We start from the raw sequence: 13,183 nt of genomic DNA, 5'->3' as shown, positions 1-13,183 counted from the left end.
ATGGGACAAGAGACTGGTTCCAAATAGGGAAAAGAGTACATCAAGGCTGTATATTGTCACCTTTCTTATTTAACTTCTATGCAGAGTACATCATGAGAAATGCTGGCCTGGATGAAGTACAAGCTGGAATCAAGAGTTCCAGGAGAAATATCAATAATCTCAGATAAGCAGATGATATCACTCTTATGGCAGAAAGTTAAGAAGCACTAAAGAGCTTCTTGATGAAAGTGAAAGAGGAGAGTGAAAAAGTTGGCTTAAAACTCAACATTCAGAAAACTAAGATCATCGCATCTGGTCCCATCACTTCATGGCAAGTAGATGGGGAAACAGTGGAAACAGTGACAGACTTTATTTTGGGGGGTTGCAAAATCACTGCAGATGGTGATTGCAGCCATGAAATTAAATGACACTTACTCCTTGGAAGAAACGCTATAACAAACCCAGCCAGCATATTTGAAAACAGAGACATTACTTTGCCAACAACAGTCCATATAGTCAAAGCTATGGTTTTTCCAATAGTCATGTATGGATGTGAGAGTTGGACTACACTCAGAAAGCTGAGTGTAGAAGAACTGATGCTTTTGAACTGTGGTGTTGGAGAAGACTCTTGCGAGTCCCTTGAACTGCAAGGAGATCCAACCAGCCCATCCTAAAGGAGATCAGTCCTGAATATTCATTGGAAAGACTGATGCTAAAGCTGAAACTCCAATACTTTAGCCACCTGATGTGAAGAACTGACTCACTGGAAAAGACCCTGATGCTGGGAAAGATTGAATGCAGGAGGAGAAGGGGATGACAGAGGATGAGATGGTTGGATGGCATCACCAACTCAATGGACATGAGTTTGTGTAAACTCCAGGAGCTGGTGATGGACAGGGAAGCCTGGCATGTTGCAGTCCATGGGGTCGCAAAGAGTTGGACATGACTGAGTGACTGAACTGAACTGAATGTGCTAGGTGTGAGATGAGTGCACTTGTGCAGCATTTTGACATTCTTTGGCATTGCGTTTCTTTGGGATTGGAATGAAACTGACCTTTTACAGTTCTGTGACCACTGCTGAGTTTCCCATATTTGGTGGCACATTGAGTGCAGCACTTTCACAGCATCATCTTTTAGGATTTGAAATAATTCAGCTAGAATTCCATCACCTCCCCTAGCTTTGTTTGTAGTGATGCTTCCTAAGGCCCACTTGACTTCACACTCCAGGATATCTGACTCTAGGTGAGTGATCAAACTATTGTGGTTTTGTGGGTCATTTAGACTTTTTTTTTTTTTTGTATAGTTCTGTGTTATCTTGCCACCTCTTCTTAGTCTCTTCTGCTTCTGTTAGGTCCAAACCATTTCTGTCCTTTGTTGTGCTCATCTTTGCATGAAATGTTCCCGTGGTACCTCTAATTTTCTTAAAGTGATCCCTAGTCTTTCCCATTGTATTGTTTTCCTCTATTTCTTTGCACTGATCACTGAGGAAGGCTTTCTTATCTCTCCTTGCTATTCTTAGAACTCTGTATTCAGATGGGTATCTTTCCTTTTCTCCTTTGCCTTTCATTTCTCTCCTTTACTCAGCTATTTGTAAGGCCTCCTCAGGCCATTTTGCTTTTGGCATTTCATTTTGGGGGGATGGTCTTGATCACTCCCTCCTATACAATGTCATGAACCTCTGTCCATAGTTCTTCAGGCACTCTGTCTATCAGATCTAGTCCCTTAAATCTATTTCTCACTTCCACTGTATAATCATTAGGGATTTGACTTAGGTCATACCTGAGTGGTCTAGTGGTTTTCACTACTTTCTTCAATTTCAATCTGAATTTGGCAATAAGGAGTTCATGATGTGAGCCACAGTGAGCTCCCAGTCTTTTCTTTGTTAACTGTAGAGAACTTCTCCATCTTCAACTGCAAAAATATAATCAGTCTGATTTGGTATTGTGCTGGGGTCCAGCCCCAGTGGATCCAGGGTAATTCAAAGCAGGGATGGAGTCAGCGAGGAGAGATTTATTTATTTAGAGATATAAAGAGAGATTAGGAAAGAATAGTGTAGTAGGGAAATTAGTGGAGAAAAGAGGCTGAATAACTTGGTTTACACAAGAGACCAATAAAGCTCCGAGACAAGGGGCTTGCACCATCTACGTAGGCCACCGGCGCCCACTTGAATAGTGGAGGGTGCCCCGCCTTGGGCTCCCTCTCACGTGGGTCTTAGAAGCCAGGGCAAATAAGTAGACATGGAGAGCCTCTGTGCTCCAGATGGAAATTCAGCCTGAAAGGGGTGAAAAGAACGATATGGGGGAGTCAAGCATTGGTGCCAGACCCACAACTTGATTTTCAAAAGCAGCTTATATACCCCAAGTTGTACACAAGGAAATAATGGAATATGCAGAATTATGCAGGGGCAGCAGTCCTGACTCTTATTGAGACCAGGCTTTCTTTTGCATACCTTCCCATATACAAAAGGTCTTAAGTGGTTTTACATCATCTTCTGGCCAAGGGGCCTGTTAACATTTTCATGGCTCTTTTCCTAGATAAATGTCTATCAACCAGAAAACTCCATTTTCCCTTGAAGTGTTTCTTGTTTAATCTGCATCACCCTCAAAGTACTAAATAAAGTTACATTCCTGTAGAACAAAGGTGCAGTGGGTTATAACAAAGAAAGTACTTAACTCAAAGATCTAATATTGCTAATACCAGGGCTGCTGCTGCTGCTGCTAAGTGACTTCAGTCGTGTCTGACTCTGTGTGACCCCATAGACGGCAGCCCACCAGGCTCCCCCGTCCCTGGGATTCTCCTGTTTTTTCTACATACCAACTATATCAACAAATAAAAGATATGAAAACTTGGCAGCAAGTATTGGCTCAACAATGAAACCCTTAATCAGTCCTATTCTAATGATTTTGACTCCTTGGAAGCCCCTACATTCCTAGGATGTTTTAAGCTTCCTGTGCCTCTCGCGGTCGGGGAGGCTGCAAACAATTACATGCTCAGCTCTAACAGTCCGGACAAACCTATCAGGCAGGCTAGAAAGCCATCAGAAGGGTTTTTGGATTGAAACACTCTTATTATGCCCAGAAGACTTATTATCTAAAGCTCTAAATTAACTTTTTCCAGAAAAAGGTGGGGTGGGGGGGACAGCCCCCCTGTAATGTCAGAAGAGTAGGTGGAAAGCATAACACAGTAAAGCAGGCAGACTCTGATTTTGGGGGTAGATGCTCAAGAAAATCCAGGGGGATCCCTGAGGCCTGATTCCGCCTTTGCGTTTTGTCAGGCCCCTTTCCTCATGACCTTTGCCACGGGCGGGATTCCTCATGCTGGCTCCCAGCAGTATTGACCATCTGGTGATCTCCATGTGTAGAATCATCTCCTGTATTGTTGGAAGAGGGTGTTTGCTATGACCAGTGCATTCTCTTGGCAAAACTCTGTTAGCCTTTGCCCTGCTTCATTTTGTATTCCAAGGTCAAACTTGCCTGTTACTCCAGGTATTTCTTGATTTCTTACTTTTGCATTCCAGGCCCCTATGATGAAAACGACACCTTTTTTTTTTTTTTTTGGTGTTAGTTCTAGGTCTTGTAGGTCTTCTTAGAACCTTTCAACTTCAGGTTTTTAAGCATTCATGGTTGGGGCATAGACTTGGATTACTGTGACATTGAATGGCTTGCCTTGGAAACGGACAGAGATCATTCTGTTTTTTTGAGATTGTACCCAAGCACTGCATTTTGGACTCTTATACTGACTATGAAGGCTACTCCGTTTCTTCTAAGGGATTCTTGTCTTAGGCAAGTCAAATTATCTGAGATCGAAATGAAAGTTTTTATGGTATGAATATGCTTTCTATAACATGATGAGCTATAAATTTAAAAACATTTGCATACTACCCTTAGAATTTCCAGACTATGATCACATACATCTTATATCTTTGTCAGAGTTATTCTCATTATTTTAAAAGACAGAAGAAGGAAACTCAGAGAAACTAAAGGATTTGCCTGACATCACACAACTAGTAATTGGAAAGCTAAAATTTTCCCACATGAATTCTGACTCCAAATCCAGCTCTCTTTCCAGTGCCTCTACAACAACAACAACAACATCACTTTATTATGCTCTTTAACCTATTTTGTTGTTGTTCGGTTGCTAAGCCATGTCTGAACCTAAAGGACACAATGGACTGCAGCACACCAGGCTCATCGTCCTTCACTTATCTCCCGAATTTTGCTCAGATTCATGTCCATTTCATACAATCTATTAAGGCATATATATGTACATATATACAGACATGTATAAAATTCTATTTAATCTTTGTACCAACCCTGAGAAAGAATTGCTGTTATTTACCCAAGAGTTCCACAGATCTAAGACTCTCAGGGGCTTCTAGACTTGGCCAACATCAATCAGCACCAACTGGACTCAAACCCGAAATTCCTAAAACCCAATTCTGAGCTTTCCCCTAAGCTATTCCTAGTATGCAATCTATTACACTCAAAGGTAAACTGCTAGTCCCTCTGTCTGACCACTATCACTACCAGGGTGACACTAAGAACTGAAATGCCAAACTCTCCTATCTCAATAATTTTATATTTATTATAATGAAAAAAGTCACAAGATTTGAAGCCATATCCATCCCTTACAACACAGTGGGGTAGAACTTGCTTTGAGCAGAGTTTAGGAAAAAGTGGATAAAGCAGAGATCCCAAGAACAGTAGGAACAGAAGCCTCACATCAGTGAGAAAAGAGCTGGCAGGTAGCAGCTTTGATAACGAGCCTTGCCCCCTCAGTTTTGCCCAGGGAGGGACTCAGAAAGGAAGAAGATATCTCACTGTGCCTGTTCCTCTGCTTCTTTTCTGTAAAATGAGAAAATGAAAAATACGTGTCTCCAATGTGTTAATCTGTCAAGAGCCTGAAACTCCTTTCTAATGTGTTACTTTTCTTAAAATAATTATCTGGGGTGGGAGAAGAGTCACTGGAAATTCTTTCAGCATTTTAACAGCATGCCCCCAAAACATATGCTTTGTGCAGGCCTTCATTCCATCCACCCTAGCTTATCAGAGCTGCAAGTCATGTTTCCAAGCAGATTGTCCTGATGGGTCATCATAGATGGTGCTGGGGTATGAATGTGGATTAAGTGGAAATGCAAGGCGTATCTGTCAGCCCCAACAAAGACAAATATCCCAGCAATGCTGCCATATTTCACAGTGTATAGTGTTGACTATAGATTTGCTGACATGATAAATATTATGGCCAAACGTGGTGGCATTTTGCAACCTCGGGTCTCCTAAGGATGCTTGGTCCTTCTCTCATAAGGTCAATTGTGATAAATGGCCCCTGTTGAACTCCTTGTGAAATATGACATTTCAGGTTAGCCAAATTCTCTTTGATGTGCATGTCCCAGTTAGCCTCAAGACATTTACCAGAGGAGCTTTTTCTAGCTGGAAGGATGAAACGGTACCAGATATGCCCTTCCTATCTTTCTTACTATTTTGTCAGCAATGAAAGGGATGGTTGTAGAATCTCTTTCCTGAGAACATTGTGGACAGATTGCCTTCTGGAGTGTCTGGTTGAGGATGCTACCTGGGAGAAAAGAGAAATAAGACCACCTCTTCAGTCCTCTGAATCTCTCATTAACTTCCCTGGCATGGAGCAACCACTCATTTTTTCTTTGGGGTTGTCTTTTCTCATACATAGAAACCTGAGCAGCCAGTGAACGGACACTGTGTATTCCTCAAGGAAAACTGTCACTTATCCAGAGCAAGCAAGAATGATATCTTCATTTATAGAATAACTTAATTGACTTGCATAAAGAAAGAAACCTTGAAAACTTTGTGGGCTACTCCATTTTCCCAGCTTTTCAAGACCAGTTTGTGAATGGCAGCAATAATAAAAGTATATGGTACCTGCAGGCTAATGTCGTCATAACTGTCCCCAATTAATTCAGCCTTGCACACAAGAGCACAAACTGTCACAGTTCAGATTCTGTCACAAAATAATTGTGACCCCGGGCAAACCACTGAAATCCTCAGGACCTTGGGTTTCTCATCAGAAAAGTGAGGCTTATTATACTATATGATCCCTAAATGTCCTTCCACGACAAAGCTTCTAAAGTAAGATAACAAAGTACTAAGTAGATAGACTCTGGAACCAGACTGTCTTGAGTTCAGAACCTGGTTCCTCCTTGAAACAGCTGAGTGATCTTGAGCAATGCATTTAAACTCTCTCAGCTTCATTTTTCTCAACTGTAAAATGGGGGTGATATTATTACCTACTTCATAGAGCTGTGATGAGGATGAAATCATTGAACACATGTAAAGTGCTTCTAATCATGGATGGAAGATAAGTTTTTAACTCAAGTTAGCTATTATTATACTAAGATACCATTTTGCTGACACACAAAAACTTGGGAACTAGTCCAGTACATTTTTCAGTGACTTTTTTTTCTCATTTTTACTATGTAAGATAATTGACATTTTTTACTACCTTGCTTCTCCTATAACTGAATTCCTACATGTGAGCAGCTTATTTCCCATAAGCAACAGGGACAGATTGTGCAGTAGCAGTCACTCTGTTTCTATTTATGTTATCAGTTTATCTCACTGCCACATTGACAACATCTTACTCTCCTCTCTCCCATTCATAAGCCCCACCACCATTTCCCTCCCCAGTGAACATACACACACACACACACACACACACACACACTCAAATCTTAATCACTACACTCATCTATTTATTTCTACACAATATCCTTTCTTTGAAGTGAAGTGAAACATTAGTCTCTCAGTCATGTCCAACACTTTGCAACCCCATGGACTATAGCCCACCAGGCTCCTCTGTCAACGAAATTCTCCAGGCAAGAATACAAGAGTGGGTTGCCATTTCCTTCTCTAGGGTATCTTCACAACCCAGGAATTGAACCTGGGTCTCTGGCATTGCAAGCAGATTTTTTTTCTATCTGAGCTACCAGGGACTTTTCCATTCCTATTACAACTGTATATGGAATGCATTCAATAAAGTTTCATTGATAATGATAATGATGATGTGACTAAATATGAAAATAAGGGTCTTAGATTAATGAATTGTGTTTATTTTTTCCAAAGTATATATGTGTGTCATACTTGCTTTAATCATTCACAAATATTTTTGAGAGCCTGTGGAAAGAAACTAAACAGCCTCTTGATGAAGGTGAAAGAGGAGAGTGAAGAAGCTGGCTTAAAACTCAACATTCAAAAAATAAAGATCATGGCATCCAGTCACATCACTTTATGGCAAATAGATGGGAAACAAAGGAAACAGTGACAGACTATATTTTCGTGGGCTTCAAAATCACTGTGGATGATGACTGCAGCCATGTAATGAAAAGACGTTTGTTCCTTGGAAGAAAAGCTATGACAAAAATAGTCAGCATATAAAAAATCAGAGACATTAATTTGTGGACATAGATCCCTATAGTCAAAGCTATGGTTTTTCCAGTAGTCTGTATGGATGTGAGAATGGAACCATAAAGAAGGCTGAGCACCAAAGAATTGATGCTTTTGAACTGTGGTGTGGGAGAAGACTCTTAAGAGTCCCTTAGACAGCAAGGAGATCAACTCATCAAACCTAAAGGAGATCAGTCCTGAATATTCATTGGAAGGACTGATGCTGAAGCTGAAGCTCCAAAACTTTGGCCACCTGATGCAAAGAACTGACTCATTAGAAAAGACATGATGCTGGGAAAGACTGAAGACAGGAGAAGGGGATGACAGAGGATGAGATGGTTGGATGGCATCACTGACTCAATGGACGTGAGTCTGAGCAAGCTCCGGGAGATGGTGAAGGACAGGAAGCCTGGTGGGCTGCAGTTCATGGGGTCGCAAAGAGTTGGAGACGACTGAGCAACTGAATGAGAAAACCATATATCTGGTACAGCAAAGTCTCTGTTGGGCCTAAAACAATGATGTAATATATCAAATCTTATCAAAATTTAAATTCAGACAAATTTACAAGTATTACCCTGTGATATCATAGAATGTTCATTTTATAAGCAATTACTTGTAGAAAATAATTCATTGAGTTACCATGTTCCCTTTTGAGAATTTTGCCTTAGCCTATAGATACATTTTTCTAGCTGTGCCTGCATCTGAATACTAAGGAGTTTGACTAGATGGCTTCAAAGGTCAGTTTCTGCTCTTAATATTCTATATAACAAAGGCAAAAACATCTCCCTGTTACTAGAGCTCAAGAAAGAACAGCCTGGAAATTTAATGCATTCTAAAATATTGACTAGAAGGATATGCACAAAATTAGTTATTTCTGGGAGTCAGCTTGAGAATGAATTGTATTATTACATTAAAGTGGTGTTCGCTGTCTCTCTTCTTTCTTTTTCTTCACTATTATTATATAGGCTGCCAAAATGAGTAAAATACGATCAGCTTTCCTGGAACACTACATCTGAACAAGTTCTGAGGGGATACTCCTGGCTCCTAATTGATGGATCAGTTGAGCAACAAATAAAATATATGGAAAACCATTGACTTCAGCGTCCAAAGACTCTATTTTAAATTCTATTTTTTTCCCTTTGACTTTATTTCCAGCCATGGACAATTCACATATCCTCTGTAAGGCTCAGGTTCACCATCTCTTAATATAAAATGCAGGCCTTCACAATTGGCAGGAACAGCCCTAGTTTGGCTGTCTGTATCCATTCATTCAAGATAGATACTGCTATGCCTTATTTTCCAGGAGAGAAATTAGGGGCTCAATGAGGTTGAAAAAGATCATATAGGTGAAAGCATGTAATAAATACCTAAATTCTATATGCATTTTGTTATGGTTGTTACTACTGTTAGATCACCCCATTCAAATACTAGGCTGTTATATTTGGTTGACTGGCAGAATTTAGACAAACAACTTTGATAATGAGTAAATGGTTTTGCTTTTCTTGATTGGAAATGGAGGGCAAAAAAGTCAAGGGAAGAGATTGTTCTTTCCACTAAACTAAGCAGTACGAGGTGGAGAAGGCAATGGCACCCCACTCCAGTACTCTTGCCTGGAAAATCCTATGGACGGAGGAGCCTGGTGGGCTGCAGTCCATGGGGTCGCTAAGAGTCGGACACAACTGAGCGACTTCACTTTTACTTTTCACTTTCATGCACTGGAGAAGGAAATGGCAACCCACTCCAGTGTTCTTGCCTGGAGAATCCCAGGGACAGGGGAGCCTGGTGGGCTGCCATCTATGGGGTCGCACAGAGTCGGACACAACTGAAGCGACTTGGCAGCAGCAGCAGCAGCAAGCAGTACGAGGAATGGTTAATGTCTGTCTAATTCACCAGGGAGTATTTCTAGTAGGTAGGACAGTGGCTGGCATATAGCAGGAATTAAGTACCATAAAATCTTTCTAAACAGGGGTATGAGTCCAACTATTCACTTAGAAAAAAAATGGCTGACCACATTATTGTAAGATTAACAAAAAGTCCATACAGTTGGCCAAGCCAGAGCTGTGGGGTGTGTAACCCAAATCCAGGTAGTCCCTTGACTGTGGCTCGGATCCACCTCAGAGTTATCTGCTCTGCCTTAAGTATTGACTCTGGCTCCTCTGGCTGGCTGAGGTTCCGAGGATAGCAGTAATTGTAGGCATACCCTTCCGCCTCTTTGGCCCCAATCCCGGTAGTAATGGGAGAACATTGGAAACATGAGGACTCAGGCTCCACACTTTCCCAAAAAAATGCCCCTCCTATTTCTTCACCTGAATTCACCTTCTTCCCACCATAGTTTCCTCTCCTCATCCCCCTTAGATAATGCAAACTTTAATCAGGGTCTGGGCAAAGAACAAACATAAATTACCAATCACTAATCACTGTGTTTTACTATTTTACTTTTGGTAAATTGAATGAATATATAGTCAAAAGGATGACTTAGAAAACGCAGGAATAGTTATAGTGTATTTAATGGAATAAATGGAGCTAGTATGTATGGGGCAAAGGATTTTCCTTACAAGATGTGATTTTTTTTTCAAAGTGAGAGAGGTAAGAAAGAGGTCAAAGGAGAGTTTTAAGGAAAAAAGAGAAACAGAAAGACATTCATACTGTGACTGACACAGCTGTGTTGTTAAAGATAGACCGTATTTTGAGAAGTAAACAGATTCACAGACCAAAACAAATGAAAAACAAAAACGCAAAACCCAAAGAGCAGTTTTTAAGTCTTCAACTTCCACTAGGAAGTCAATTACTCTTCCATGAATAGTAACCCTTCACACTACTTTTATGACATGCCTAAGATGGAATATTTTCAGGCCCATTAATTGAATCAACCTGCTCTTCCTAATAAGCGTGAGATTTACACAGTGTTTCATATTCCAAATTTGAAAAACCCTTCCCAAACCTGCCCCATCAAATTTCAATTGGTTACCATCTTCTGAAATTTATGAGCTGTGAGCTTCCATGACCACTAGCAGCTGTCTTAACTCTCCTTGGGTCCACAGCAATGGTGGCTGGGAAGAAATTCATAAGTGTTGGTTCTGAAAAACTATAGCGGCCTCATGAGACTAGAGCAAGAAAAGAGAAAAGGTTTCTGTTTCCTTCAGACTTAATTTTAACAAGATTTCAGACTGACAGAATTTTCCAATCAAATGGGACCACTTTAAATATCAGGACATGGTGATTTTTTCCTTATTATTTGATTTTCATATTTAATTTTTTTATCCAGAAATCATAAGGTATCATTCAATAAATAGTTAATAGAATGCTATAATAGAGAAGGTCCTGTGCCAAATCCTGCTAAAGACATAGTGGAAAAAAATACAGCTTGCTTAACTGGATTGGAAGCAAGCTGTATTTTTTTCCACTATGTCTATACACACACACGCGCACACACACACACACACACACACACAGAGTAACACATAAACTCAATAGGGTAATGGCAATATGTAAAAAGAAAGGCCATTAAAAAAGAGTGGAGATACCCGAGAAGAATTAAAAGACATGAGCTCTGAGTTATGTCCCTGCCCCACAAAAATGAAGATTTCAACTGATGGAGAGAAGACTGTTGGCAGATATGAGATAAACATATCTACCTGGGAAAATATTAAGAGATATGTTTCAATGGTACTTAAGTGCCAAATTTTAAAAGTCCTTAGAGATCAGGTTCAAGAATTTGGCCTTCATGCTATAGGTAAGGAAAAGCCATTTGAGCATTCTGAACAACAAAGTAACATCAAGAAAGTGATACTCAGAGGTGTCCAGGTAGCAACAACAGTTCAAAAGATTAGTTCCAAAGAGAGTAGCTTGTAGGCAGGGAGACTAATGGAATGAAACTTCACGGGAAGGCAACAGTGAGTGAGAACACCTTATGATATGCAGCCGATCTGGGTTCAAGTCCCATTCACTAGCTATATGGCCTCGAGTAGTTTATTTAGCATCTCTTTGGCTTTATAGTGCTCCCATCTGTAAAACAGGAGTAAGAAAAAAAGAAAACTTTGTAACATTATTTGACCAAGATTAAATCAGAGTGTATCTTGTAAACTGCCTTGCAAGGAATTCTCTTAGTCTTTGTTTATTGCAGAATGTTTTCATCCTTCGCTATTGAAGGATATTTTTTCTGATTATATAAGTCATGATTGACAGTTTTGTTTTTCCCTGCTTTGACACATTAAACATGTTATTCTACCGCTTCCTGGCTCCACTGATGAGCTATAACCCATTTCTCATGTTCTCAATCCCTTGTACCTGTTGAGTCATTTTTTTCTGGCTGCCTTCAAAGCTTTCTTCTTATCTTTAGCTTTTCAACAGTTTGACTGTAATGCATCTAGGTGCAGATATTTTTTGCTTATCCTTCTTGCATGGCTTTGAGCTCCTCATTCTGCTGTTTTGGAAATGGTTGGGCCTCTATCTCTTAAGTCATGTTTAAGTCGATTCAAATCTATAAAATTTCTTTAATTTTTAATTATAGCTTATTTAGCTTAGAACTATTTCCTCACTTTGGTTGTTATATTTTTCTTTGATATTTTGCCTCTCTAGCCACCTTACAAATTACCTCATGACTACCATACCACTTCCTCTCAAAACTCAGACATAATGAATATGGTACTAAAATTAATGGTAAAAGAAATAATGTGTAAATTACTTGATTGCCTTTAATAAGAGTTAGTATTTATTGATTATTCCCTACTAATCTCTAATCACCTTGCTAAGTACTTTGCAATATAGTCTCATGTTGCTGATAAAATAAAATTCATATTTTATGCCAAGACAAGAAATATTTAAAGTTTTTCAATGCCTGTTTGGGCCTCTTCCCTCCCCTTTATTGTGCCTCTACATTAACCAGATAACCTCAAGAAATAACATTTGTTCTTGTAAGGGGTCAGAAGGACCCACTACTCACTTTGTCTATCCCAATCTGAATTGTGCAAACTGCCAAAACATCATTTGTTGTATACTCCTTTGTCTCAAAAACATATACAATTGTCCTTTGACCTCTACTGGGCAGAACAGTCCTTGGAGTTTTCTGAAAGACTGTCTCCCAGGTTATAAACCTTAGGTTGGCGTGAACAAAAATTTCCCATTTCTTTCACAGATTATCTCTTGACTTTTCATCAATATAACCTTCATCACAAGCCTATGAACTATATATTAATATTATTCCATTCTACAGATGAAGAAATTAAGACTCAGTAGTATTAAATACCACTCAGTGGTATTAAATAATTTATACTAAGTTGCACAGCTAACAAAAAATAGATTCAACCCAAGAGTCTGGCACTGTGTGTTATTGTCTCAACTGAAACATTTATATTTAATTTTGTATTTCTTTTGCAAAGGCAGAAATTTAAGTCTCCAGCCTTTATGACAACTTGAATACAATGGCAATATGGCTTACATTTCTATTGGAGCTCCTGTTTTTACTCTTATACAAGAGGTAATGGGCTTCCTTGGTGGCTCAGTTGGTAAAGAATCCGCCTGCAATGCAGGAGACCTGGGTTTGATCCCTGGGTTGGGAAGATAACCTAGAGAGCATGGCAAGCCACTCAGCATTCTTGCCTGGAGAATCCCTATGGACAGAGGAGCCTGGTGGATGGCAGTCCATGGGGTCGGAGAGAGTCAGACACAACTGAGTTCCAAGCACACAGCATCTCAGTGGGTTTTATAGGAATAAAATTACATAACAGACATACAATGTTGGGACAATGTCTAACACAAATTCAGCTCTCAGAAATTTGGAAATTGCATTT

The sequence above is a fragment of the Ovis aries genome, chromosome 7 (genome assembly GCF_016772045.2).
Source record: "Ovis aries strain OAR_USU_Benz2616 breed Rambouillet chromosome 7, ARS-UI_Ramb_v3.0, whole genome shotgun sequence".
NCBI lineage: Eukaryota > Metazoa > Chordata > Mammalia > Artiodactyla > Bovidae > Ovis > Ovis aries.
Note: the sequence above shows the minus strand (reverse complement) of the source record.